The sequence below is a fragment of the Chiloscyllium punctatum genome, chromosome 28 (assembly GCF_047496795.1).
Source record: "Chiloscyllium punctatum isolate Juve2018m chromosome 28, sChiPun1.3, whole genome shotgun sequence".
NCBI lineage: Eukaryota > Metazoa > Chordata > Chondrichthyes > Orectolobiformes > Hemiscylliidae > Chiloscyllium > Chiloscyllium punctatum.
Genome location: NC_092766.1, coordinates 46,379,040 through 46,405,639, shown reverse-complemented (window position 1 = coordinate 46,405,639; position 26,600 = coordinate 46,379,040). Strand labels below are relative to the sequence as shown.

At 50.0% G+C, this 26,600-nt stretch overlaps 1 long non-coding RNA gene across 3 annotated transcripts in view; it reads right to left on the bottom strand.

Annotated features, from left to right (window-relative positions):
- The window catches only part of LOC140454070 (uncharacterized), an 82,836-nt gene extending 60,597 nt beyond the window's left edge, over nucleotides 1-22,239 (bottom strand). For 2 of the 3 annotated variants that reach the window (XR_011952603.1, XR_011952602.1), the window contains exons 1-2: nucleotides 22,102-22,237; nucleotides 463-591 (exon numbers count right to left, since the gene is read on the bottom strand). This is a non-coding gene — a long non-coding RNA (uncharacterized lncRNA). Of the gene's footprint in view, nucleotides 1-462; nucleotides 592-22,101 lie in introns of all 3 variants that reach the window. The other variant, XR_011952601.1, reaches the window with a different exon arrangement.
- Nucleotides 22,240-26,600: the final 4,361 nt, after the last annotated feature.

The following is a 26,600-nucleotide window of genomic DNA, read 5'->3' as shown; positions in this document are numbered from 1 at the left end:
GGAAATGAGACAGAGAGTCTGAGAGCAAGAGAGCGCACGAGAAGGGGACGAGAGAGAGCGAGAGTGAGAGAGAGAGAGAAAGATAGATATCGAGGAGGCAAAGCTGATAGGGAGAGATAGAGGGCAATCCAGTGATAGAGGGATGAGAGAGAGAGGGATGCGAGGGAGAGAGAAGTCAGGTGAGAGAGAGAGTTTGGGTGGAGAGTGAATGAGGGGGTGAGAGAGAAAGAGAGGGTGAGAAAGAAAGAATGAGAGTGAGGGGGTGAGAGAGAGAGTCAGAGAGAGATGTCTCAGGGAGGACCAGTACAGCAGAGGTGAAAGCAGGTCCCTCACAAGATGATGTGAATGAAGCCTAGAATGTTGCTTTTCCTTCCCCAGCTCTGTGTCTATGTCCTGTCTTCCAGGTCTGAATACAGAAGGTCACTAACCCCTCCCTGTGCTGTTTACTGTGAGTCATCTTACCGGCTGCAGGATTTACTGAAGGCTCCAGACCTCCCTCTTCATGTCTCTCTGACTGATCAACCGTCTTTGATGTGGTTATGGACGAGACAAGAGTTAGGAATTCGGCTGAGACAGGAACATCCTGATGACCTACAGGAGACAGAGAAACAGACAAAATGGGAAATTAGACTGATGCAGTGAGGGTTACACATGAAGAATGGCACTGAGTCCCACAGAGATCTGGAAAATCCCAGTCTCCATCCCTGGCCTGTGCTACTGTGTCTCTCTGGAATGGAGGATGCTGTTGGCTCAGGATCTGGAGTAGCTGCAAGAGTGAGAGACACTGACAGAGGCAGTAATTAGACCCACACAGTGAGGGATACCACATGGAGAGAGACTGAGTGATATCACCAGAGTGCAGGAAGGTATCAGGATCACACAATGGTCATGATAAAAGGGTTGTGATTCATGGTGCACGGGGATCAGTACTCAGTGACAGGTGAGCTACGAGTGGGACAGGTGATGGCCTCGTGTTATTCTCACCCGACTGTTCATCCAGATGTTAATGCCGGTGTCCAGTATAACCATCTAACTGCTTAATATCCTTTTAGGATGGAAATCTGTTATAGGCAGCGGGTCTGGCCTACACATGATCCAGACCCAGAGTGATGGGGTTGACTCTAAACTGCTCTCTGTAATCATCCAGCAAGGCACTCAGCTCAAGGGCAGCTCGGGGTGGGCATGCGATGCTGGCCAGCCAGAGACAGCAACATCCCATGAGTGAATTAAACACAACACTGCTGGGAGCAGTGTCCTGGTCAACCATGTCGGTAAGCTTATGGACAGGACTTTAAACTGACAGAGAGGATGCAGGGCCAGGGTTCAGGTGAAAGGAGCTTTCCAAATCCAAACAGAAATGGCAATGTAGCTGAAGACAAGCAGAAAGGAACAGGGAGAGACAGAGTTTAACTGAAACTGCACATCAGTGACTTGGACTGTGACAAGAAATTGTGGAAAGAGTCAGTCGTAATGTTTTTTATTGGACTGGATAAAGTCTCTGCAATAAGGTGGATGGACTGGGGCACAGAGATAAATGAGATTTAGTGGTGACAGGGTGAACAAAAGGTGGAACATGAATATTTTATTGTACACCTTATTGAGGGGTGTCAGGGAGTTGAGGATTGGTGACCCTGACAGTAATGGTTAACAAAGGCATAACAGAGAAAGCATTTGGCCTCAGATGATGAAGCTGAATCAGTCCGAATGGAGATTCTGGGTAACACGTGTCAAAAACACAAGCAGGAGAACAGTTTAGAGGCTGCAAAACAGCATTTTATTGCTCATCCCTGTTCCACATTCCAATGTATTCCTGTGTAATACAAAGGCGCTGATAATTCTGGGAGACTTCAGTCTTTGTATAATCTGAGACAGTCACATCGGCAAAAGTGATGTTCTCCGAACTCCTCTTTGAATGTTTGTGTCAGTGTTTCTTTGAATAACACGTCGTGGAAACAGCCAGGGACGTGACTATCTCAGATCGACCGTTGGGTGATGACGCTGAGGGAAGGAGTAATGTCCCACTGAGATATCCTCTGGGAAATTGTAGTGTAGTGGAATTCAGCGAGATGATGGATTTTTAAAGTGACCATAAAGCACACCCAACAATCACAACCAAAGCCATTGACATGTGTTTGAGAGGGGAACTGACCAAGGTAAACAGGGGAAACAGTGAAGTGTATGGCTGGAAATGGACAGTGCAAAACATTTAGAGTCAGAGAGATGGACAGCACAGAAACAAGGCCTTCGGTGTCCAACTCATCCACGTCACCCACATATCCTAACATAATCTCGTCATATTTGCCAGCACTTGGCGCAAATCCCTCTCAACCCTTCCTGTTCGTATACCCATCCAGATGCCTGTTTAATACAGTAATTGTACCAGTCTCCACCACTTCATCTGGCAGGTCATTCCATACACACAACACCCTCCACATCAAAACGTTATCCCTTAGTTCCTTTTATATCTTTCCCCTCTCATCCTGAACCTAGGCCCTCCAGTTCTGGACTACCCCACCCCAGGGAAAAGACCTTGTCTGTTCAACCGAACCATGCCTCTCATAGCTTTATAAAGCTCCATATGGGTTACCCCTCGGCCTCAGACATTCCAGGGAAAACATCCCCAGCCCATTTAACTTTCGCTCAAATGCTCCAATCCTGTCAGCGTCTTTGCAAATCTTTTCTGAACCCTTTCAATTTATACAACATCATTCCGATAGGGAGGAGACTAGAATTGCACGCAATATGCCAAAACTGGCTTATCCAATGTCCTGTATAGCTACAACATGACCTCCCAACTCCTCTACTCAATGCACTGATTATTAAACACAAACATACCAAACTCCTTATTCACTATCCTATCAACCTACAATTCTCCTTTCAAGGAACAATGAACCTGCACTCCAAGGTCTCTTTGTTCAGAAACACTCCCTGGGACATTAACATTAAGTGGATCAGTCCTGCGAAGAGTTGCTTTCCCAAAATGCAGCACCTCCCATTTATCTAAATTAAACTCCATCTGCCACCCCTCAGCCCATTGGCCCATCAGTTCACCATCCCGTTGTAATGTGAAGTAACATTCTTCACTGTCCACTACCCCTCCAATTTTGGTGTCATCTGCAAACTTACTAACTATACCTGCTGTGTTCACATTCAAATCATTTATATCATTAATGGAAAGTAGTGGACGCAGCACCGATCCTTGTGGCACTCCAGTCGTCACAGGTCTCCAGTCTGAAAAAAACACCCTCCACAACCACCCTCTGTCTTCTACCTTCGTGCCAGTTCTGTATCCAAATAACTGGTTTTCCCTGTATTCGGTGAGATCTATCCTTGCTCTCCAATCTCCCATGTGGAAACATTTCGAACACCTTACTGAAGTCCAGATCACTCACATCCACCGCTCTGCCCTCATCAATCCTTTTGTTACTTCTTCAAAAAACTCAATATCTTGAGCCATGATTTCCCACGTACAAAGCAATGCTGACTATCCCCAATTAGACATTGCCTTTCTGAACACATGTAATTCCTGTCCCTCATGTATCCGTCTCTCAACGTGCCCACGACTGACGACAGGCGAACCAGTCTGTAGTTCCCTGGCTTGTCCTTACCACCCTTCTTAAACAGTGGCACCACGTTAGCCCAACCTCCAGTCTTCTGGCACCTCACCTGTGAATATCCATGATACAAATATCTCAGTAAGAGACCCAGCAATCACTTCTCTAGCTTCCCACAGAGATCGAGAGTACACCTGATAAGGTCCTGGGGATTTATCCACCTTTAACCATTTCAAGACATCCAGCACCTCCTCCTCTGTAATGTGGACATTTTACAAGATGACATCAACTCTTTCCCAATGCTACTTCTCAAACCATCATTCTATTCGATATCTTCCATGTCCTTCTCTACAGGAAATACTTGTTCAGTTCCTCCCCAATCTCCTGCAGCTCCACGTGCAGGCTGTCTTGATCATTGAGGGGCCCTATTCTCTCCCTAGTAACCCTTTTGTCCTTTTTGGATTTATAAAAACATTTTGGATTCTCCTTAAATCTATTTGCCAAAGCAATCTCATGTCCCCTTTTTGGCCTCCTGATTTCCCTCTATCCCTACACAACACTGCACTCACCCCCTCCCTGACTGATCCCTACCCAACACTGCAATCTCCCCCTCCCTGACTGATCCCAGCCAACACTGCAATCTCCCCCACGACTGATCCCAACCCAACCCTGCAATCTCCCCCTCCCTTACTGATCCCAGCCAACACTGCAATCTCCCCCACGACTGATCCCAACCCAACCCTGCAATCTCCCCCTCCCTTACTGATCCCTACCCAACACTGCAATCTCCCCCTCCCTTACTGATCCCTACCCAACACTGCAATCACCCCCTCCCTGACTGATCCCAACCCAACCCTGCAATCTCCCCCTCCCTTACTGATCCCTACCCAACACTGCAATCTCCCCCTCCCTGACTGATCCTTACCCAGCACTGCAATATCCCCCCCTGACTGATCCTTACCCAGCACTGCAATCACCCCCTCCCAAGGAAAAAAAAATAACTAGAGAGAAAATAGGATCCTTCAAGGACCAAAGTAGACGTGTGTGCAGAATCAGAGGAGTTATTTCCCCTCTGTGTTGACCTTGGAGAAGGACATGAAGGCTTGGGAACTTGGGCAAGTTAGTGATGATCTCTTGGTGTCAGACCATATCACAGGAGAGGATGTGTTGAATGTGTTAGAATGTATGAAGGTGGATAAATCTCCTGGACCTGACCAAACATATCCAACGGCACCTCAAGAGGTGAGGGAAGTTCTTGTGGAGTCCCTGCTGATCTTTTTGCCTCACCGTTAGCCACGGGTGAGGTCCCGGAAGACTGGAGGACAGCATATGTTGCGCCCTTATTCAAGAATGGCTGCAAAGATAAACCTGGGAACTATAGATCAGTAAACCTAACATCCGTGGTAAGTAAGTTACTTGAGAAGATGCTGAGAGATTAGATAGACATGCATTTGGAAATACAACATTTGATTGGGAGTAGTCAGCAAAGCCTTGTGCATGGGAGACCATGCCTCACAAATTTGTCAGCGTTCTTTATTGAAGTGATCAGGAAGTTTGACGAGGGCAGGCCAGTACGTGTAGACTCTACAGATTTCAGGAAGGCCTTTGATAAGGTTCCACATGGTACCTTGCTCTGGAAGGTTAGATCACATGGAATCCAGGGGGCGTTGGCAAGCTGGGTACACAATTGGCTTGATGGTAGGAAGCAGAGGGTAACAGTCAGACTGGAGGCCTGTGATTCGTGGTGTGCCTCAGCGGTCATAGAATCATAGAATCCCTCCTCTGTGGAAACAGGCCCTAAGGCCCAACAAGTCCACTGGCCCTCTGAAGAATATTTCACTCAAACCCATTCACCTACTTTATTACTCTGCATTTACCCCTGACTAATGCAACTTACTTACACATCCATGAACATTCTCGGCAATTGAGCATTGCCAATTTACTTGACCTGCAGATCTTTGGATTGTGGGAGGAAACCGGTGCATCCAGAGGAAATCCACTGGGGAGAATGTACAAACTCAGTTGGTGTGTCATGGTGGCTCAGTGGTTGGCACTGCTGCCTCACAGCGCCAGGTACCCAGGTTCGACCCCAGCCTCGGGTGACTGTGTGGAGTTTGCACATTCTCCCTGTGTCTGTGTGGGTTTCCTTTGGGTGCTCCGGTTTTCTCCCCATTCCAAAGATGCGCAGGTCAGATGAATTGGCCAGGCTAAATTGCCTATATTGCTAGGTGCATTTGTTAAGGGTAAATGTTGGGTAGGGAGAATGGCTCTGGGTGGGTTACTCTTCAGCAGGTCGGTGTGGTTTGTTGGGCCAAATGGTCTGTTTCCATACTGTAGGAAATCTAACCCTAACAGGATCTAACCCCCACAGAGCATCCTGTGAGGTTGGATTTGAACCCAGATCCGCGGTGCTGTGAGGCAGCAGTGCTAACCACTGAGCCATTGTGCCACGCAGCTGGTCAGTGCTAGACCCATGGCTGTTTGTTATCTATATCTATGATTTGGATGAGGATGTTTAAGGCATGATTAGAAAGTTTTCAGATTACACTAAAATAAGTGAGGAAGGTTCTCAGCAATTGCAACAGGACCTTGATCAGCTGGGGAATTGGGCTGAGAAATGGCAAATGGAGTTTAATACAGACAAGGGCGAGATCTTGCATTTTGGAAAGTAACATCAAGACAGGGGTTTCATGGTGAATGGTAGGGCCTGAAGGAGTGTCGTGGAACAGAGGGACCTTGGATTCCAGGAGCACGGCTCTCTGAACTCAGGGAGACAGGGCAGTGAAGGAGGCTTTTGGCACACTGGGCCCTTCACCAGTCAGGGCATGGAATATCGAAGTTGGGAAGGTCTGTTGTAGTTGTGCAGGATGTTGGTGAGGCCGCACTTGGAATATTGTGTTCAGTTTTACCCACCTTGCTATAGGAAGGATGTTATTGTACTAGAAAGAGGACAGAAAAAATTTACAAGGATGTTGCCAGAACTCAACTAGACAGATAAAGAGAGAGGTTGGACAAGCAAGGACATTTTCTTTCGTGTGTAGGAGACTGAGGGGTATCCTTATAGAGGTGTATAAGATCATGGGAGGCATGGATAGGGTGAATGCACTCAGTCTTTATCCAAGGCTTGGGGAATCAAGGATGAAAGGGCATCAGTTTAAGGAGAAAGGGGAAGATTAAAAGGGAACCTGAGGGACAATGCTTTTACCCAGGGGGTGGTACACATACGGAATGAACTACCAGTGCAAGTGGTCGAGGAGGATACATTTAAGAACAATTAAAATGCACTTGGACAAATACATGGAGAGGAACGTATTGGAAGGATTTGGTTCAAGTGCATGGAAACGGGGTTAGTGTAGATGGACCAGTTTGGGCCAAAGAGCCTGTCTCCATGCTGTAGAACTCTATGACTCTATGAGTATACCCAGGTGTCCCATAATACAGAAGCGACCAAAGCAATAGGATCACGAGCAGGGACAAATGTGAAACAGTCCTGCAGAATTTCACAGGAAGCCAGCCTGGCCTTGCAGTGAAGGGTTCCTGGTACAGGAGCTGTGGTGAGATGCCCATAGAGAACCGGGGAAGGAAGCTGGAAAGCTCACTCCACTGCCGATAGCCTGGAGGACCCCCAGCTGGGATAAGGCAGCTGGGATCCGGTCACCCCAGGGAAACCTACAGGCTGTGACAGAGCTCGGTCTCCGACACAATGAGCAGGACAGAAGGTTGCAGGAACATGGGACTACTCCAGTTCCAATTGGGAAGAGCCCAATCCAGTGAAAGGAGGGTCTCTGGGGATGGGGAGGCAGCCTCAGGTTACATTGACAATCTGGAAGGACAGTGTATGAGCTCCAAGCAGCTGCATGGGTCCTGTACACCTACAACACGGAACAACACACATCAGGCCCTAGTAGGGGGTGTCAGGAGCAAATACAATCCCTAGGGAACTAGGACCCCTCCCAGAATGGGATAATGTGTGCCTTTGGGGTTCTACCTCCCCAGGGAGATACTGACAGGCTCCACACTGACACATCCACACCCGCTCACAGATGGGGACTCCCACTGCCTGTCTCCCAGGTAACTGCACCTTTTGCCCCCAGCCCTGACCCACAGACGGACCCAGATTCCATGAATCCTGTGGTTACCAAGAGTCAAACAGCTGATGGTCTCACTCCATACACAACAGCCGTTCCAGGCACCCAGCTGGTGGGCAGCACCAAAAAGGCCACTCTGTTTGATCCTGTCTCAAACCCAGATACATTTTTGGTTGAGACAGACCGACAGTCTGTCATACACGGACTGGATGCTGACAAACAAATTAAATTAATCACCATGTGACTTTGTCCACCAGGCCATTCAGCCCTCCCTGAGGGACAACAGTGAGGGGGGGGGGCATCCATTATGAAATGAAGGCAGCGGACCTCACTGCTCGAGAGAAGTCCCATCCCGGATTAGTGACAAACAGCGGAAATATTTGTTCCAGGAGAACACCCACACTAACATGTCTCACTGTCAGTTACAGCAGCTCACCAAGGGCTGGGTTAATGACAGCTGTAAGGACACTTTCGGTGGGGCACTGGGCTTGGTGCGAGGGATTCCAGTTATCCCAAGTGACAATGTTAGGATGGGGATCTTTGAAGTCGAAAGTATCGGAATTACATTAAAGAAGGTATTTAGATGGGTTATCATGATTCCATCCCACATGCTGTGGAGATAGAGGGGACATTGAAAAGGACCACACTTACGTAAATGTGAAGGATCAGGCCATACCATGGCATTCCCACCACCTGTCATTAACGAATTCGGCTCCTCTCACATCAAGCTGTGGTCCTAACCACACTCACCTTGATATATCTCGGGATACCGGTGGTTAGGATTGCAGGCTGTAACAGATGGGTACGATCATGGTGATTGTGAGAGGTAATTTCGGTTTGCAACTTTAAGATGTGCCTAGACCACAGACTGATCTATAATAAAAGATAAAACTTTTGCTTCTTTTCTAAAACATTAGACTTTTGCTTTCTTAAAACATTTTGTATACTCAAAAGTAGAATAGTTTAAAATAGTGCATGCAGTTTGTGAGCAGAGTAAAACAAGCAGGCCCTTGATTGATGAAACCATAAACACAGGCAGGGAAGGATGAGTCCTTGACTGATAAAGACTGCAGGACAGGGAAACGACTCGAGAGACATCTGCTACAGATTGATACAGAGACATCTGCTACAGCACAGACAGAGAAGAATAAGTCTTTGACTGATAAGACTACAGGGAGAGAAAAATAACACCTCTAGGGTCTGGAGGCATGAAGGGGAGGGTCTGAAGACATTTGTTGCAGACTTTGTGATAAGGATGCAAGTTGGAGAATAATGATGTTTTTAAGAATGTGAACCTCATGGCTCGTTAAGGGCCAGGAAGGGGAGGGTCTGGAGACATTTGTTGCAGACTTTGTGATAAGGATGCAAGTTGGAGAATAATGATGTTTTTAAGAATGTGAACCTCATGGCTCGTTAGAACCAAGGAGGGGAGGGACTTGTACTGTATATAATGAGAAACTTTGTAAGCCTCAGCGCGCCTTTTACTCAGAAGGGTGCCCATCTCTGCAAACTTGCTAATAAAGCTTTGTTTTCCTGAATTTGTCAAGAGCGATTATTAAGAAGCAATTTTCGTTTCTAACAGTGAATAATGCCTGGACACACCCCCAGGGACTGGAAGGTAGATGGAACTCCCCGGGTGATCACCTTAGTTTCATTCATTTGCAGTGTTTGAGTGTTCATGTCTGGGCCCAGTATTGATTGCCTGTCCGTAGCTGCTCGGGAGCTGCTTTTGGTGATGAGCTGCACATTGAACTGTTGCAGGTGATAGACCCACAATGTCCTTAGGAAGGGAATTCCGGGAGTTTGAGCCAGGAGGTCTCATTCACTTGCATTTATTCTGCTCACCGGATGTTGGCTATGCATCACAATTCTGTATGGATTCTCAGAACGGAATATGTTTTGTCAAAACAGTTTGGAGAGCCACAGTCACTTGGTGGTGAGCACTGTCACCTCACAGTGCCAGAGACCTGGGTTTGATTCCACTCCTGAGCGACTGTCTGTGTGGAGTTTGTACATTCTCCCTCCATCTGTATGGGTTTTCTCCCACTGTTCAATGGTGGGCATTTTTGACAGATTGCCCGTAGTGCCGAGGGATATTCCGGTTAGCTGGAATAGCCATGGGGAATGTACGGTTTCACAGATATCATCAGGGGATAGATCTGAGTTGGATTCTCTTCAGAGGTTCATTGTGGAGTCGATGGGCTGAAGGGCCTGTTTCTGCTCTGTAGGGATTCTATGGTATCACTTATCAGCCATATGACAATCGGTTTGACCAATGTACAAAATGGTTTTCGCTCAAACAGCAGGCTACTCTGACAACAAACATAACCAGCTTTTAAAATTAGGTTTGTAATTCATTGTATAAGCTTCTTTCTATTCAAAAGACTGGGTGGGGGAGGGGGAATGGGTGAAATGTTCCTGCCTCCTTGCTAAAACACAGATAGACAGCTAAGAGATGCTGGGTATATTGGACAAGTTATACTCCCAAATCACAAAAGCCAGACAGCAGCCAGATGGTTATCCCATCAGCATAATGTAAAAGGCAACAGTTCCCCTGGGCAGACATATCCCTAATAACGTCTCCACTAAACAAAGGAGGGCCCAAACAGGAAGGTACCGGGTCCTGCTACACAAAGAAACTAACAGGAACAAGCCATCCAAATGATTAGCAACGCTTCAAACTATTAACTGATTCTCCGAATTGGCCAGAAGTATAGAAAGTTCTGGGGAACCATCCAGAAATGAACAAAACCAGGGATCACCTGCAGACTGATCTCTTGAATTTTCTGGAGGCTTTCTGAGGTGACCAACATGGCAAGGGACCGAGACCAGCTCACCATCCAGAGAGAGGGAGAGAGAGAGGGAGAGAGAGACAAGCTGAAGGAAACCTCAGGAGCATGGGAGAGAGGGAGTGTGAAAAACCATTGAGAGAGAGAGAGCTGGAACCAACTGGAATACTGAGTGTCACCCCTTCAGTCTGTCCATGCTTTAATGCCTGTTTGTCTCAGTCTGACTTCCCCTTCTCTCTTTGTCCTTCTCTCTCCCTGTCTGTCTCTTTCTCTCAATCTGCCTTTCTCTCACACCCTCCCTCTCACTGTCTGTCTCTGCCCCATCTTTCTCTCATCCCCCTTCTCCATCCCCACTCACTCTACCTCTCTCTCTTTTTCTCACCCTCCCTTTCTCTTTTTCTTTATTTCAGACCTGAAAGTGCTCACCCAATTTTGACCCCGCTAAAAACATTTGCCCCTCATTTTTTACTCTCCTCCCAAATTTATTCCCTTCCCCAAATACCTTCCCTCCCAAATACCTACCTTACCAACTGTGCCCCCCTCAAATATTTTGCTGCCCCCAACATTGCTGTGAGCCCCCCTCCCCGGGGCAGAGGGAGTTGAGTGGAAAAGTGTGGAGCTGGAAAATCCCAGCAGGTCAGGCCTGACCCATCGACTCTCCTGGCTGACCTGCTGTGCTTCCCCAGCTCCACACTTTGTAACTCTGACTCTCCAGCATCTGCAGTCCTCACTTTCTCACACAGGTAAATGAGTCTGGGTTGACTGACTCGCCTGAGACGATTTTAATGTACAGCAAGATCCCAGTCCGAGAATTACAGAAGGTTTACATCACAGATGGAGTCCTTTCTGCCCATCATCCCCCCTCACCCATTAAATGATCCTGGACCGGTTCAGGATCCTCAGGATTGGCCCCTGAATGGCCTCATTGACTATCCTTCCTGTGGAGACCTCTTCACAACCCTGTCTCAGATTTTGCATCACATGTTATCCCTCCCTCCATCTCTCTCTGACAACAGCCCCTCCTTTCTCCAGCAACCCCAAAACTCCATCAAACCCTCCCCCTGTCTCTGGCTGTCCCACTCTCTCCTTGTCTCCCAGTCTCCCCCTTTCCCATGCAGACTCACAGCCCCTGGGCTGGAGGACATAGTGCAGAGACTAACTCACCTTTTGACTGACTGCAGTAATGCACAACAAGATCCCACTCTGAAACCATCGCCAAGTACACACACTGTCCTTCTCCCCCCATATATGCCCTTCTCACTCTCTCTCTCTCTCCCTGTCTCTCTCACTCTGTCCTTTTCTCACTCCCCGTCCCTGACTCTCACTGCCCATTTCTCTCTCTCCACTTTCTCCATCTCCACTCTCTCCATGTCTCTCTCTCTTTTTTTCACTCTCCCTTTCTCTTTCTCTTTTTCTCTATTTCAGACTCACTCAGAAAAGTACTTCATGTTCCACCCCACAGTGGGGGTAAAACCTGGGAGAGACCAGGCACTGAGGCAAGCTCTTCCCAATGCCCCTTCCCCCAGTCACTGGGACAGAGCAGAGGGGTCCAGGGAGAAAGAGGGAGAGCAATCACACGAGAGAAAGAGAGATGGATGGACAGACAGTGAGAGGGAGGGAGAGAACAAGAGAAAGACAGGCAGGCGGGGGGGGGGGGGGGGGGGTAGAGGAAGTGAGAAGAACTGAGAGAGAGCAGACAGAGACAGAGAGAGAGAGAGAGAGTGAAACTCCAGGAAGAGAAATACAATGTCAGACAGATACAAGGAGAAAATGGGAGGAGAAAGACAGGGAGAGTTCAGGCAGACAGCAAGACAGAAATCCCAGGGAGAGATATAGGACAGAGAGAGAGAGGAGTTACAACAGCAGAGAGATAGAGCTGAGAGAGTGGGGTGGTAGTGGGGGCTATGATGTTGCTAGAGTGATGTACAGACAGGAATAGCAAGATCCCACAGAGCTGAGAGACAGATGCAGAGAGAGATGAGCAAGGTGTTAGTTTTGTGAAAGACTGAATGATTAAGCATTCCTGAAAAACCAGGTGAGGTGACAAAGGGGGAAGGGAATCTACTGGGAAATGTAAACAGGACAGAGATGTGAAGGATGTTGAAAGATAGGGATTGAAGGAAAGATGTGGGAGAGAGAACTGGGAAAAACAAAAACAGACATGAGAGCTGCAGAGAGAGAGGGAAGGAGTGAAATCTGTGGGATCAGATCCCTCTCTAGCATTATGCTCCTTTGTCTCTCCCCGTTCCCACAGACGGCCTGAATCCCACAATTTGTGTGTGTGTGTGTGTGTGTGTGTGTGTGTATGTGTGTGTGTGTGTATGTGTGTGTGTGTGTGTGTGTGTGTGTGTGTATGTGTGTGTGTGTGTGTGTATGTGTATGTGTGTGTGTGTGTGTGTGTGTGTATGTGTGTGTGTGTGTGTGTGTGCTCTCGTCTGATAATTCCTTATCACAGAATAATTTGATTCTCTGTCTCTGTACTGTCCAGGTTTCAGCTCCCAAATCAATACTAAATCATTCACGATTCTATTGAATAGTAGAGCAGGCTCGAGGGGCAGAATGGTCTCCTCCTGTTCCTATTTCAGATGGTCTTATGTCCTTAACACTACCTCCCAGCTCTTGGTCCCCACACTGGAGGTTATGACTCCACAAGGCCCTGATCTGTAGAGGGCTGCACTCTTCCGTGAGTCTCGGAGGGAACCAGTCTGATTTGGATTGGAGTTCCAGCCTCTCAGTGAGAAGTGAAATCTCCTCGAGGTTCCCCTCAGTCTCTCACTGTAAGGTGGAGCAGGCCAGTCTCGGGGAAGCAAACAGCAGGCCAGGTCTGCCCTGTCCTCCAGCTCCATTTCAGAAGGCCACATGGAAGGGGCTTGGTTCCTTCATCAGCTTCCCGTGCTCTCCCTTCTGGGTTAGGGTGGGGGCCGAATGGCCTTGCTTCTGGCTCCTATTGAGGTGCAGGCTGGCAATGATTGGGTTATACACGGCATGCCCCTGGAGTGAGGTTGGTTAGCTCAGTTGGCTGGTCAGTTAGCTTACCACACTAGCTAAAGTTACTCTGAAGGACTCTCCTTCACAACCTCTCCCCTCAGTTGGGCCATAGTGACCCTCTGATTAAATCCCCACCAGACCCCACTCTGTAATGAGGAGCTGTCCCATGGTCTGGTAAGACTACGGTGACATTACATTGGTTTGTACCTGGAGCACTGTGTGCAGGACTAGTCACTGCATTGCCAGAGGGATGTTAGTGTGTGGGGAAGGTTTACTGGATGAATCCCCACTGGAATGAACAGCACTCTCCCCCAGTTAAGCCACCCTGACAGGTTTTGTGTCATTGGAGACACAAGGACCAATTCACCTGAAACAGCAGCTGGATTTTATATTCATGGGCACCTGATAAGATTGGCTAGTTTACACACACACACACACACACACACACACACTCTCTCTCTCTCTCTCTCTCTCTCTCTCTCTCTCTCTCGCACAGGCACTCACTCTCTCAAACATACACACACTCTCACTCCCTCAAACACATGCACACACACTCTCTCACAAACACACACTCAGACAGACACGTACAAAAACACATAATCCCTCTCTCTCACACACAGACACACAGAGATACACACACATGCACTCTCTCTCACACACACAGACAGACACTCGCTATCTGTGTCTCTCTCTCACAGAGATAAGCACACAAAACCACGGTTACTGTACAAACGTGGAGGGTACAAACGTGGAGGAAGGTTCAATGGAGAGATCACTTTCCAAGGACTGAACCCTGATCTCGCATGATTACTGCTCTAGGGAGACAGACAGCAACTGAAAATGACTTGTTGGATCTTCCTGTGCACCGCATCTTGCATCGATAGCATTGGTCTGTTTGGGTGCCTGCTTTTCTAGAGAGTCGCCAAGCATCAAGTGACCATACATTGACAATAGTTTTTTTTCCCCTATCCATGTTTAAGGCACCTGGTGATGTTATTTTTCACTTATTGTTTAAAAAGATCTGAATCTTTTAAAATGGACGTGGCCTCCATCACAAACCATTTCCACAAGCCACGCTGACCATCCCTAATCAATCATTGCCTTTCCAAATGCATGTAAATTGTCTCTCAGAATGCCCTCCAACAGCTTACCCACCACTGCCATCAGGCTCACAGCTCCATAGTTCAATGGCTGTTCCTTGGAGCCTTACTTCAATAATGGCCCATCATTAACCACCCTCCAGTCTTCAGGCACCTCACACGTTGCCACTGATCGGTCCATCTGACAAGGCCATCTCCATCCTTCTGTAATCTAAGGCTATCATCCTCAGTATTTATCACCCCACCAATCTTCATATCATTCATGGACCCAATGATTAACCCTCCACCATTCAAATCTAAATCTTTTCTATCAACTACATCAGCAAGACCCCAACAGTGAGACATGAACAGACAGAGATTTCTAATTGGGCCATCACTGTCTGCTTCCTGCCACTCAGCATTCTGCGCCAAATTCCTTGGATCTTGAGTTTTTATGTTCACTATCAGTTTCCAGTATGGATCCTGATAAAAGCCTTACTGACCTCCAAGCAGGCCACAGGAAAGTATTGCCCTTATTTACACACGGGGTCACCTCCTTAAAAAGTGCAATCCCATTGGTCAGACCTGACCCCTCCTTAACACAACCATTCTGACTGGTCTTCATGAACTCCAGTCTCTTTAAATGCTGATTAATTCTCTCTCCCAAAATTGCTTCCAACAGACGTCCCACCCACGATATTAGCCTGACTGGCCTGTAGCTGCCTGATATATCTCATGCTCCTTCTTGAATAACAGTACCACCTGGTCAGTCCGACGACACCTCTCCTGTGGCCAGAGGGGATTTGAAAATCTTTGCAAGTGTACCTGCTCCTTCCTCCATCACCTCATTCGGTAAACTGAGATACATTTCCACCGTCTTTGGAGATTTATTGGGTTGGAAGAAGGCCAGACCACTCAGAACCATCTCTCTCTATATATATGCTAATTCATTTAATTGTATCAAGGAGCATCTTCACAATTTCATATCAACCCTGTCCCAATGAGCATTGACAAAATGAATCCATTCACTGTAGCCTCTGGGTCCATGCACAAATTCTCACTGTGTTCCACAACTTACTCTTTCTGTCATTATCAATTCACCCTTAATGTCACTGTAAGGTACTTTCAGATTTTTATTTCCTCTCTTAGCACTCCTCTCTCCCAGGCAATTCGCCTGCGATACGATTTGGAGGAGTGTGGATTAGCATTGGGAAGCTCAGAAATAAGGAACACCCGACTGTGCTGAGTGTGGGGCAGTGGGATTCATTTGGGATGAGCACATGGAAGCTGAGGAATAAACCTCAGTCCTGCAGCATGAAAATATACAATTGAGCTGACAGGTCAGTCACACGAAACGAAAACTTGATCCCTGGGAACAGAGGGTGGTAACCAAATGAAGGCGGTCTGTTTGAACACAGCCTCTGGAATCTGAACGTGGGAATCATTGCTGAGCAGGGTTTGTAGGAAGCAGAGGCAGAAATATACTGAACAATTTCAGATATTCCTCTTAGACCACAAGACATGGGAGCAGAAATTAGGCCATTCAGCCCATCTGATAGTGTGGCACTCACTCAGTCCTGCCTCTCTTACAATGCAGGTATCCCCCAGACTGATGGGCTGACAGTGCAGCACTCCCTCAGTCATGATCCTCTGACAGTGCAGCACTCCCTCAGTACTGACTCTTTGACACTGCAGCACTCCCTCAGTACTGACCCTCTGACAGTGCAGCACTCCCTCAGTACTGACTCTCTGACACTGCAGCACTCCCTCAGTGCTGTCTCTCTGACAGTGCAGCACTCCCTCAGTACTGACCATCTCACAGTGCAGCACTTCCTCAGTACTGACCCTCTGACAGTGCAGCACTCCCTCAGTACTGACCCTCTGACAGTGCAGCACTCCCTCAGTACTGACCATCTCACAGTGCAGCACTTCCTCAGTACTGACCTTCTCACAGTGCAGCACTGCCCCCAGATTGACCATCTGACATTGCAGCAATCCCCCATTACTGACCCCCCTGATAGCGCAGCACTCCCTCAGTAGTATCCTCTGACAGTGCAGCATTTCCACAGTACTGACCTTCCGACAGTATGGCACACCTGCAGTGCTGACTCTCTGACAGTGCAGCCCTCCCTCAGAACTGACCTTCTGACAGTGCAGCACTGCCTCAGTACTGACCCCCTGACAGTGCATATCTCCTACAGTACAGACCCTCCGACATTGCAGCACTCCCTCAGTAATGACCCTCTGACAGTGCAGCACTCCCTCAGTACTGATCCTCTGACAGTGCAGCACTCCCTCAGTACTGACCCACTGACAATGAAGCACTCCCTCCGTACTGACCCTCTGACATTGCAGCACTACCTCAGTCCTGACCCTCTGACAGTGCGGCCCTCCCTCAGAACTGACCCTCCGACAGTGCGGCACTCCCGCAATACTGAGCCTCTGACAGTGCAGCGCTCCCTCAGTACTGATACTCTGACAGTGCAGCACTCCCTCAGTACTGACCCTCTGACAGTGCAGCACTCCCTCAGTACTGACCCTCTGACAGTGCAGCACTCCCTCAGTACTGACCCTCTGACAGTGCAGCACTCCCTCCGTACTGACCCTCTGACAGTGCAGCACTCCCTCAGTACTGACCCTCTGACAGTGCAGCACTCCCTCAGTACTGACCCTCTGACAGTGCAGCACTCCCTCAGTACAGACCCTCCGACATTGCAGCACTCCCTCAGTAATGACCCTCTGACAGTGCAGCACTCCCTCAGTACTGATACTCTGACAGTGCAGCACTCCCTCAGTACTGACCCTCTGACAATGAAGCACTCCCTCCGTACTGACCCTCTGACATTGTAACACTACCTCAGTCCTGACCCTCTGACAGTGCGGCCCTCCCTCAGAACTGACCCTCCGACAGTGCGGCACTCCCGCAATACTGAGCCTCTGACAGTGCAGCGCTCCCTCAGTACTGATACTCTGACAGTGCAGCGCTCCCTCAGTACTGATACTCTGACAGTGCAGCACTCCCTCAGTACTGACCCTCTGACAGTGCAGCACTCCCTCAGTACTGACCCTCTGACAGTGCAGCACTCCCTCAGTACTGACCCTCTGACAGTGTGGCACTCCCTCAGTTCTGACCCTCTGACAGTGTGGCACTCCCTCCGTACTGAGCCTCTGGCAGTGCAACTCTCCCTCAATACTGTTCCTATGACACTGCAGCACTCCCTCAGTACTGACCCTCTGACAGTGCAGCACTCCCTCAGTACTGACTCTCTGACAGTGCAGCACTCCCTCAGTACTGACTCTCTGACACTGCAGCACTCCCTCAGTACTGGCCCTCTGACAGTGCAGCACTCCCTCAGTACTGACCCTCTGACAGTGCAGCACTCCCTCAGTACTGACTCTCTGACACTGCAGCACTCCCTCAGTACTGGCCCTCTGACAGTGCAGCACTCCCTCAGTACTGACCCTCTGACAGTGCAGCACTCCCTCAGTACTGGCCCTCTGACAGTGCAGCACTCCCTCAGTACTGATCCTCTGACAGTGCAGCACTCCCTCAGTACTGACCCTCTGACAGTGCAGCACTCGCTCAGTACTGACCCTCTGACAGTGCAGCACTCCCTCAGTACTGGCCCTCTGACAGTGCAGCACTCCCTCAGTACTGACCCTCTGACAGTGCAGCACTCCCTCAGTACTGGCCCTCTGACAGTGCAGCACTCCCTCAGTACTGACCCTCTGACAGTGCAGCACTCCCTCAGTACTGACTCTCTGACACTGCAGCTCTCCCACAGTGCTGTCTCTCTGACACTGCAGCACTCCCTCAGTACTGACCCTCTGACTGTGCAGCACTCCCTCAGTACTGACTCTCTGACACTGCAGCACTCCCTCAGTACTGACCTTCTCACAGTGCAGCACTGCCCCCAGATTGACCCTCTGACATTGCAGCAATCCCCCATTACTGACCCCCCCTGATAGCGCAGCACTCCCTCAGTCGTATCCTCTGACAGTGCAGCATTTCCACAGTACTGACCTTCCGACAGTATGGCACACCTGCAGTGCTGACTCTCTGACAGTGCAGCCCTCCCTCAGAACTGACCTTCTGACAGTGCAGCACTGCCTCAGTACTGACCCTCTGACAGTGCAGCACTCCCTCCGTACTGACCCTCTGACATTGCAGCACTCCCTCAGTCCTGACCCTCTGACAGTGCAGCACTCCCTCAGTACTGACCCTCTGACAGTGCAGCACTATCTCAGTACTGACACTCTGACAGTGAAGCATTCCCTCAGTACTGACCCTCTGACAGTGCAGCGCTCCCTCAGTTCTGACCCTCTGACAGTGTGGCACTCCCTCAGTTCTGACCCTCTGACAGTGTGGCACTCCCTCAGTACTGACCCTCTGACAGTGTGACTCTCCCTCAATACTGTTCCTATGACACTGCAGCATTCCCTCTGTACTGACCCTCTGACAGTGAGGCATTGCATGTATACTGACCCTCCCACAGTGTGGGCACCTTCATACTGACTTTCAGACAATGCGGCACATTCTCTGATCATTCAGTACTCCCTCAGAACTGACCCTCTGACACTGCAACAGCCCCTTGGCCCTGCGCCCCTGACGGTGCAGCACTCCCTCAGTACTGACCCTCTGACAGTGCAGCACACCTTCAGCACTGCTCCTTTGACACTGCAGCACACCCTCAGAAATGACGCCCTGACACAACAGCATTCCCTCAGTACTGACACTCTGACACTGCAGCACTCTCTTTGCACTGACATTTCTACAATGTGGCATTCCCTCAGTACTGACCCTCCGACAATGCAGCCCTACCTCAATACCGATGCGCTTACAGTGCAGCACTCCCTCGATACCGACCCTCCGATAACGTGGCATTTTTTTAGTACTGACTCTCCGACAGAGCAGAACTCCCTCAGTACTGACCCTTTGGCAGTGCAGCTCTCCCTCAGTACTGACCCTCTGAAACAACACTCCCTCAGAACTGACACACTGACCGTGTAGCGCTCCCTCAGTAATGACCCTTTGAGTGTGCATCACTCTCTCAGTACTGACCCTCTGGCAATGCAGAAATCACTCAGTACTGACTGTCCGACACATAGTGTGGTGCTCCCTCAGTACTGACCCCCTCACAGTGCGGTGATCCCTCAGTACTGATCCTCTCACAGCGCAGTGATCCCTCAGTACTAATCCCCTCAGAGTGTGGTGCTCCCTCAGTACTGACCCCCTCACATCGCGCTGATCCCTCAGTACTAATCCCCTCAGAGTGTGGTGCTCCCTCAGTATTGACCCCCTCACAGCGCGGTGGTCCCTCAGTACTAATCCCGTCAGAGTGAGGTGCTCCCTCAGTACTGACCCCCTCACATCGCGGTGATCCCTCAGTACTGACCCCCTCGCAGTGCGGTGATCCCTCAGTACTGACCCCCTCACAGCGCGGTGATCCCTCAGTACTGACCCCCTCACAGCGCGGTGATCCCTCAGTACTAATCCCCCTCCGAGTGCAGTGCTCCCTCAGTTCAAACCCTTTCACAGTGCAGCGCTCCCTCAGTAGTAACCCTCCCACAGTGCGACACTCTGACAGCATGGTCATCCATTAGTACTGACCGTCAGAGAGTGCGCACTTCATCATTACTGACCCTCTCACTGAACAGCAATCCCTCCGTCCTGACTCACTGACAATGCAGCACTCCCTCCATACTTACCCTCTGACAATGCAGCACTACCTCCACACTGATCCTCTGTCAATACAGCACTCCCTCCACACTGACCCTCTGACAATGCTGCACTCCCTCCACACTGATCCTCTGATAATGCTGCACTCCCTCCACACTGATCCTCTGACAATGCTGCACTCCCTCCACACTGACCCTCTGACAATGCAGCACTCCCTCCACACTGATCCTCTGATAATGCTGCACTCCCTCCACACTGACCCTCTGACAATGCTGCACTCCCTCCACACTGATCCTCTGACAATGCTGCACTCCCTCCACACTGATCCTCTGATAATGCTGCACTGCCTCCACACTGACCCTCTGACAATGCTGCACTCCCTCCACACTGACCCTCTGACAATGCTGCACTCCCTGCACACTGACCCTCTGACAATGCTGCACTCCCTCCATACTGATCCTCTGTCAATACAGCACTCCCTCCACACTGATCCTCTGACAATGCTGCACTCCCTCCACACTGACCCTCTGACAATGCAGCACTCCCTCCACACTGACCCTCTGACAATGCAGCACTCCCTCCACACTGATCCTCTGACAATGCTGCACTCCCTCCACACTGATCCTCTGTCAATACAGCCCTCCTTTCACACTGACCCTCTGACAATGCTGCACTCCCTCCACACTGATCCTCTGTCAATACAGCCCTCCTTTCACACTGACCCTCTGACAATGCTGCACTCCCTCCATACTGATCCTCTGTCAATACAGCACTCCCTCCACACTGACCCTCTGACAATGCTGCACTCCCTCCACACTGATCCTCTGACAATGCTGCACTCCCTCCACACTGATCCTCTGATAGTGATGCACTCACTCAGTACTGACTCTCTGACAGTGTGGAAGTTGCCCTATACTGACCCTCCGACAGTGTGGCCCAATCTCAGGACAAAACCTCTGACAGTACAGCACTCCATCATAACTGATACTCTGACAGTACAGCACTGCCTCAGTACTGACTCATTGACAGTGTCGCACTCCCTCAGTACTGACTCATTGATAGTGAAGCACTCCCTCAGTACTGACCCTCAGGCTCGGTCCTGCTCCTCTGACAGTCCAGCAGTGCCTCAGTACTGACCCTCTGACAGTGTAGCACTCTCTCTGTACTGACCCTCTGACAGCGGAGCACTCTCTCTGTACTGACCCTCTGACAGCGGAGCACTCTCTCTGTACTGACCCTCTGACAGTATGGTGCTCCCTCAGTACTGACCCTCTGTAATTTTCGACCCACCCTGAGCTTCTTCATTACGCTGATTTCAACAGAGGTAAAGAAACAGAGTTAGTGACCATCCACCGTCACCCTGTTATAACACTTATTTCCAAATGTGGCTTGTATGTGATTCCCACAGCCTCTAATAGTTGCCTGGAAGGTGGGGGTGAGCTGTACTCTCCTGCTGCAGTCCTTGGGTGTCCCACAGTGATGTTAGGGAGGGGGCTCCAGGAGTTTGACCTGAACCATGTAAAGAGCTCTCTTACTGGAGTGTCCTTTTTAAAGTTGGGAAGTTAATATAGACCAGGAGGACCCGAGAGCTGCTGTCTTGTCAGGGAGAGAGGCTGGTGGGTCACACACCTCAGATGAGAGGCGAGGTTGAGAAGCTGGGGCCTTCATGGTAATTTCAGACATCATAGAGATTGAACCAACAATGTTGGCATCACAAACCTGTTAGCTGTGGTAACAGACCCCCCTTTGTAGCAGAGGGATTCAATCCCTTTAATAGAGCAAGCTGGAGAATTCAACACTAAAATCAATCTGTACGGACGCACTAGAGACCTGAAACATCAATACAGAGATTGCTGAAGAAGCTCAGCATGTCCAGCAGCATCTCTGAAGGGAGAGGGAGAAAGAGACAGAGAGAGAGTTCACCTTTCAATCCAGTGATTTCTGCGGGAAAGTTCCTTCAGAACAGACCATTTTGAGGAAGAGTCACTTGGGATGCGAATTGTTCCTCTCTCTCTTCACCGTTGCTCCCTGCTGAATTGTGCTGAATTTCCTCACCATCTGTTGACTTGAGAACTTCACCTGATCCAAGCGTCACTGAGTAATTCAGTCTGTGTTCAATGCCCTGAGGCTGCTTCTGCTGAAAGTTGACAAACAGGTTTAAGGCTGTGTAAGGTATTGTATTCGGAGTGCTTGCTACATGGGAGAACAGATACAGAACAAAGGCACACGGAAATGTTAGGTCTGAGCTGTTCCTTCTGAACTAATATCACAAAGTTACATTGATCAGGATCTTTGTGAAGTGCCTTTGTCAAGTGACCCTTCCTCAAAACCCTGAGATTGGGCCACACTGTCAGAGGGTCAGTATAGGGCCACTTCCACACTGTCAGAGAGTCAGTACTGAGGGAGTGCTGCACTGTCAGAGGGGTCAGTACTGAGGGAGTGCTGCACTGTCAGAGGGTCAGTACTGAGGGAGTGCTGCACTGTCAGAGGGGTCAGTACTGAGGGAGTGCTGCACTGTCAGAGAGTCAGTACTGAGGGAGCACCACACTGTCAGAGGGTCAGTCCAGACGGCAAGCCTCCCTATCAGAGGATCTGCACTGAGAGAGCACTGCACCATCAGAGGGTCAGTACTGAGGGAGTGCCTCATTGTCTGAGGGTCAGTACTGAGGGAGCACTGCACTGTCAGAGGGCCAGTACTGAGGGAGCGCTGCACTGTCAGAGGGCCAGTACTGATGGAGCGCTGCACTGTCAGAGGGTCAGTACTGAGGGAGTGCTGCACTGTCAGAGGGTCAGTACTGAGGGAGTGCTGCACTGTCAGAGGGTCAGTACTGAGGGAGTGCTGCACTGTCAGAGGGTCAGTACTGAGGGAGTGCTGCACTGTCAGAGGGTCAGTACTGAGGGAGTGCTGCACTCTCAGAGAGTCAGTACTGAGGGAGCACCACACTGTCAGATGGTCAGTCCAGACGGCAAGCCTCACTATCAGAGGATCTGCACTGAGAGAGCACTGCACCATCAGAGGGTCAGTACTGAGGGAGTGCCTCATTGTCAGAGGGTCAGTACTGAGGGAGTGCTGCACTGTCGGAGAGTCAGTACTGAGGGAGTGTCACACTACCAGAGGGTCAGTACTGAGGGAGTGCTACACTGTCAGAGGGTCAGTACTGAGGGAGTGCTGCACTGTCAGAGAGTCAGTACCGAGAGAGTGCTGCACTGTCAGAGGGTCAGTACTGAGGGAGTGCTGCACTGTCGGAGGGTTAGTACAGAGGGAGTGCTGCACTGTCAGAGGGTCAGTACTGAGGGAGTGCTGCAGTGTCAGAGGGTTAGTACAGAGGGAGTGCTGCACTGTCAGATAGACAGTACCCTGAGGCACTGCTGGACTGTCAGAGGTGCAGGACCGAGGCAGAGGGTCAGTACTGAGGGAGTACTACACTGTCAATGAGTCAGTACTGAGGGAGTACTACACTGTCAATGAGTCAGTACTGAGGGAGTACTACACTGTCAATGAGTCAGTACTGAGGGAGTACTACACTGTCAATGAGTCAGTACTGAGGGAGTACTACACTGTCAATGAGTCAGTGCTGAGGGAGTACTACACTGTCAATGAGTCAGTACTGAGGGAGTACTACACTGTCAATGAGTCAGTACTGAGGGAGTACTACACTGTCAATGAGTCAGTGCTGAGAGAGTACTACACTGTCAATGGGTCAGTACTGAGGGAGTACTACACTGTCAATGGGTCAGTGCTGAGGGAGTGCTACACTGTCAATGGGTCAGTACTGAGGGAGTGCTACACTGTCAATGGGTCAGTGCTGAGAGAGTACTACACTGTCAATGGGTCAGTACTGAGGGAGTACTTCACTGTCAATGGGTCAGTGCTGAGGGTGTACTACACTGTCAATGGGTCAGTACTGAGGGAGTGCTACATTGTCAATGGGTCAGTACTGAGAGAGTACTACACTGTCAATGGGTCAGTGCTGAGGGAGTACCACACTGTCAATGGGTCAGTGCTGAGGCAGTGCTACACTGTCAATGGGTCAGTACTGAGGGAGTACTTCACTGTCAGAGGGTCAGTACTGAGGGAGTGCTACACTGTCAATGGGTCAGTGCTGAGGGAGTGCAGTACTGTCAGAGGTTTTGGCCTGAGATTGGGCCACACTGTCAGAGGGTCAGTATAGGGCCACTTCCACACTGTCAGAGGGTCAGTACTGAGGGAGTGCTGCACTGTCAGAGAGTCAGTACTGAGTGAGCACCACACTGTCAGAGGGTCAGTCCAGACGGCAAGCCTCCCTATCAGAGGATCTGCACTGAGAGAGCACTGCACCATCAGAGGGTGAGTACTGAGGGAGTGCCTCATTGTCTGAGGGTCAGTACTGAGGGAGTGCTGCACTGTCAGAGGGTTAGTACTGAGGGAGTGCTGCACTGTCAGAGGGTTAGTACAGAGAGAGTGCTACACTGTCAGAGGGTCAGTACTGAGGGAGTGCTGCACTGTCAGAGGGTCAGTACTGAGGGAGTGCTGCACTGTCAGAGGGTCAGTACTGAGGGAGTGCTGCACTGTCAGAGGGTCAGTACGGAGGGAGTGCTGCACTGTCAGAGGGTCAGTACTGAGGGAGTGCTGCACTGTCAGAGGGTCAGTACTGAGGGAGTGCTGCACTGTCAGAGGGTCAGTACTGAGGGAGTGCTGCACTGTCAGAGTATCAGTACTGAGGGAGCGCTGCACTGTCAGAGGCTCAGTATTGCGGGAGTGCCGCACTGTCGGAGGGTCAGTTCTGAGGGAGGGCCGCACTGTCAGAGGGTCAGGACTGAGGTAGTGTTACAATGTCAGAGGGTCAGTACTGAGGGAGTGCTGCACTGTCAGAGTATCAGTACTGAGGGAGTGCTGCACTGTCAGAGGGTCAGTACTGAGGGAGTGCTGCACTGTCAGAGGGTCAGTACAGAGGGAGTGTTACACTGTCAGAGGGTTAGTACAGAGGGAGTGTTACACTGTCAGATAGACAGTACCCTGAGGCACTGCTGGACTGTCAGAGGTGCAGGACCGAGGCAGAGGGTCAGTACTGAGGGAGTACTACACTGTCAATGAGTCAGTAGTGATGGAGTACTACACTGTCAATGGGTCAGTACTGAGGGAGGACTACACTGTCAATGGGTCAGTGCTGAGGGAGTACTACACTGTCAATGAGTCAGTGCTGAGGGAGTACTACACTGTCAATGGGTCAGTGCTGAGGGAGTACTACACTGTCAATGGGTCAGTGCTGAGGGAGTACTACACTGTCAATGAGTCAGTGCTGAGGGAGTACTACACTGTCAATGAGTCAGTGCTGAGGGAGTACTACACTGTCAATGAGTCAGTGCTGAGGGAGTGCTACACTGTCAATGGGTCAGTACTGAGGGAGTACTACACTGTCAATGGGTCAGTGCTGAGGGAGTACTACACTGTCAATGGGTCAGTACTGAGGGAGTACTACACTGTCAATGAGTCAGTGCTGAGGGAGTGCTACACTGTCAATGGGTCAGTACTGAGGGAGTACTACACTGTCAATGGGTCAGTGCTGAGGGAGTACTACACTGTCAATGGGTCAGTGCTGAGGGAGTACTACACTGTCAATGGGTCAGTGCTGAGGGAGTACTTCACTGTCAATGGGTCAGAGCTGAGGGAGTGCTACATTGTCAATGAGTCAGTATTGAGAGAGTACTACACTGTCAATGGGTCAGTACTGAGAGAATACTACACTGTCAATTAGTCAGTACTGAGGGAGTCCTACACTGTCAATGGGTCAGTGCTGAGGGAGTGCAGTACTGTCAGAGGTTTTGGCCTGAGATTGGGCCACACTGTCAGAGGGTCTGTATAGGGCCACTTCCACACTGTCAGAGGGTCAGTACTGAGGGAGTGCTACACTGTCAGAGGGTCAGTACTGAGGAAGTGCTACACTGTCAGAGGGTCAGTGTGGAGGGAGTGCAGCATTGTCAGAGGATCAGTGTGGAGGGAGTGCAGAATTATCAGAGGATCAGTGTGGAGGGAGTGCAGCATTATCAGAGGGTCAGTGTGGAGGGAGTGCAGCATTGTCAGAGGATCAGTGTGGAGGGAGTGCAGCATTGTCAGAGGATCAGTGTGGAGGGAGTGCAGCATTGTCAGAGGGTCAGTGTGGAGGGAGTGCAGCATTATCAGAGGGTCAGTGTGGGGGGAGTGCAGCATTGTCAGAGGATCAGTGTGGAGGGAGTGCAGCATTGTCAGAGGGTCAGTGTGGAGGGAGTGCAGCATTGTCAGAGGATCAGTGTGGAGAGAGTGCAGCATTGTCAGAGGGTCAGTGTGGGGGGAGTGCAGCATTGTCAGAGGATCAGTGTGGAGGGAGTGCAGCATTGTCAGAGGATCAGTGTGGAGGGAGTGCAGCATTGTCAGAGGGTCAGTGTGGAGGGAGTGCAGCATTATC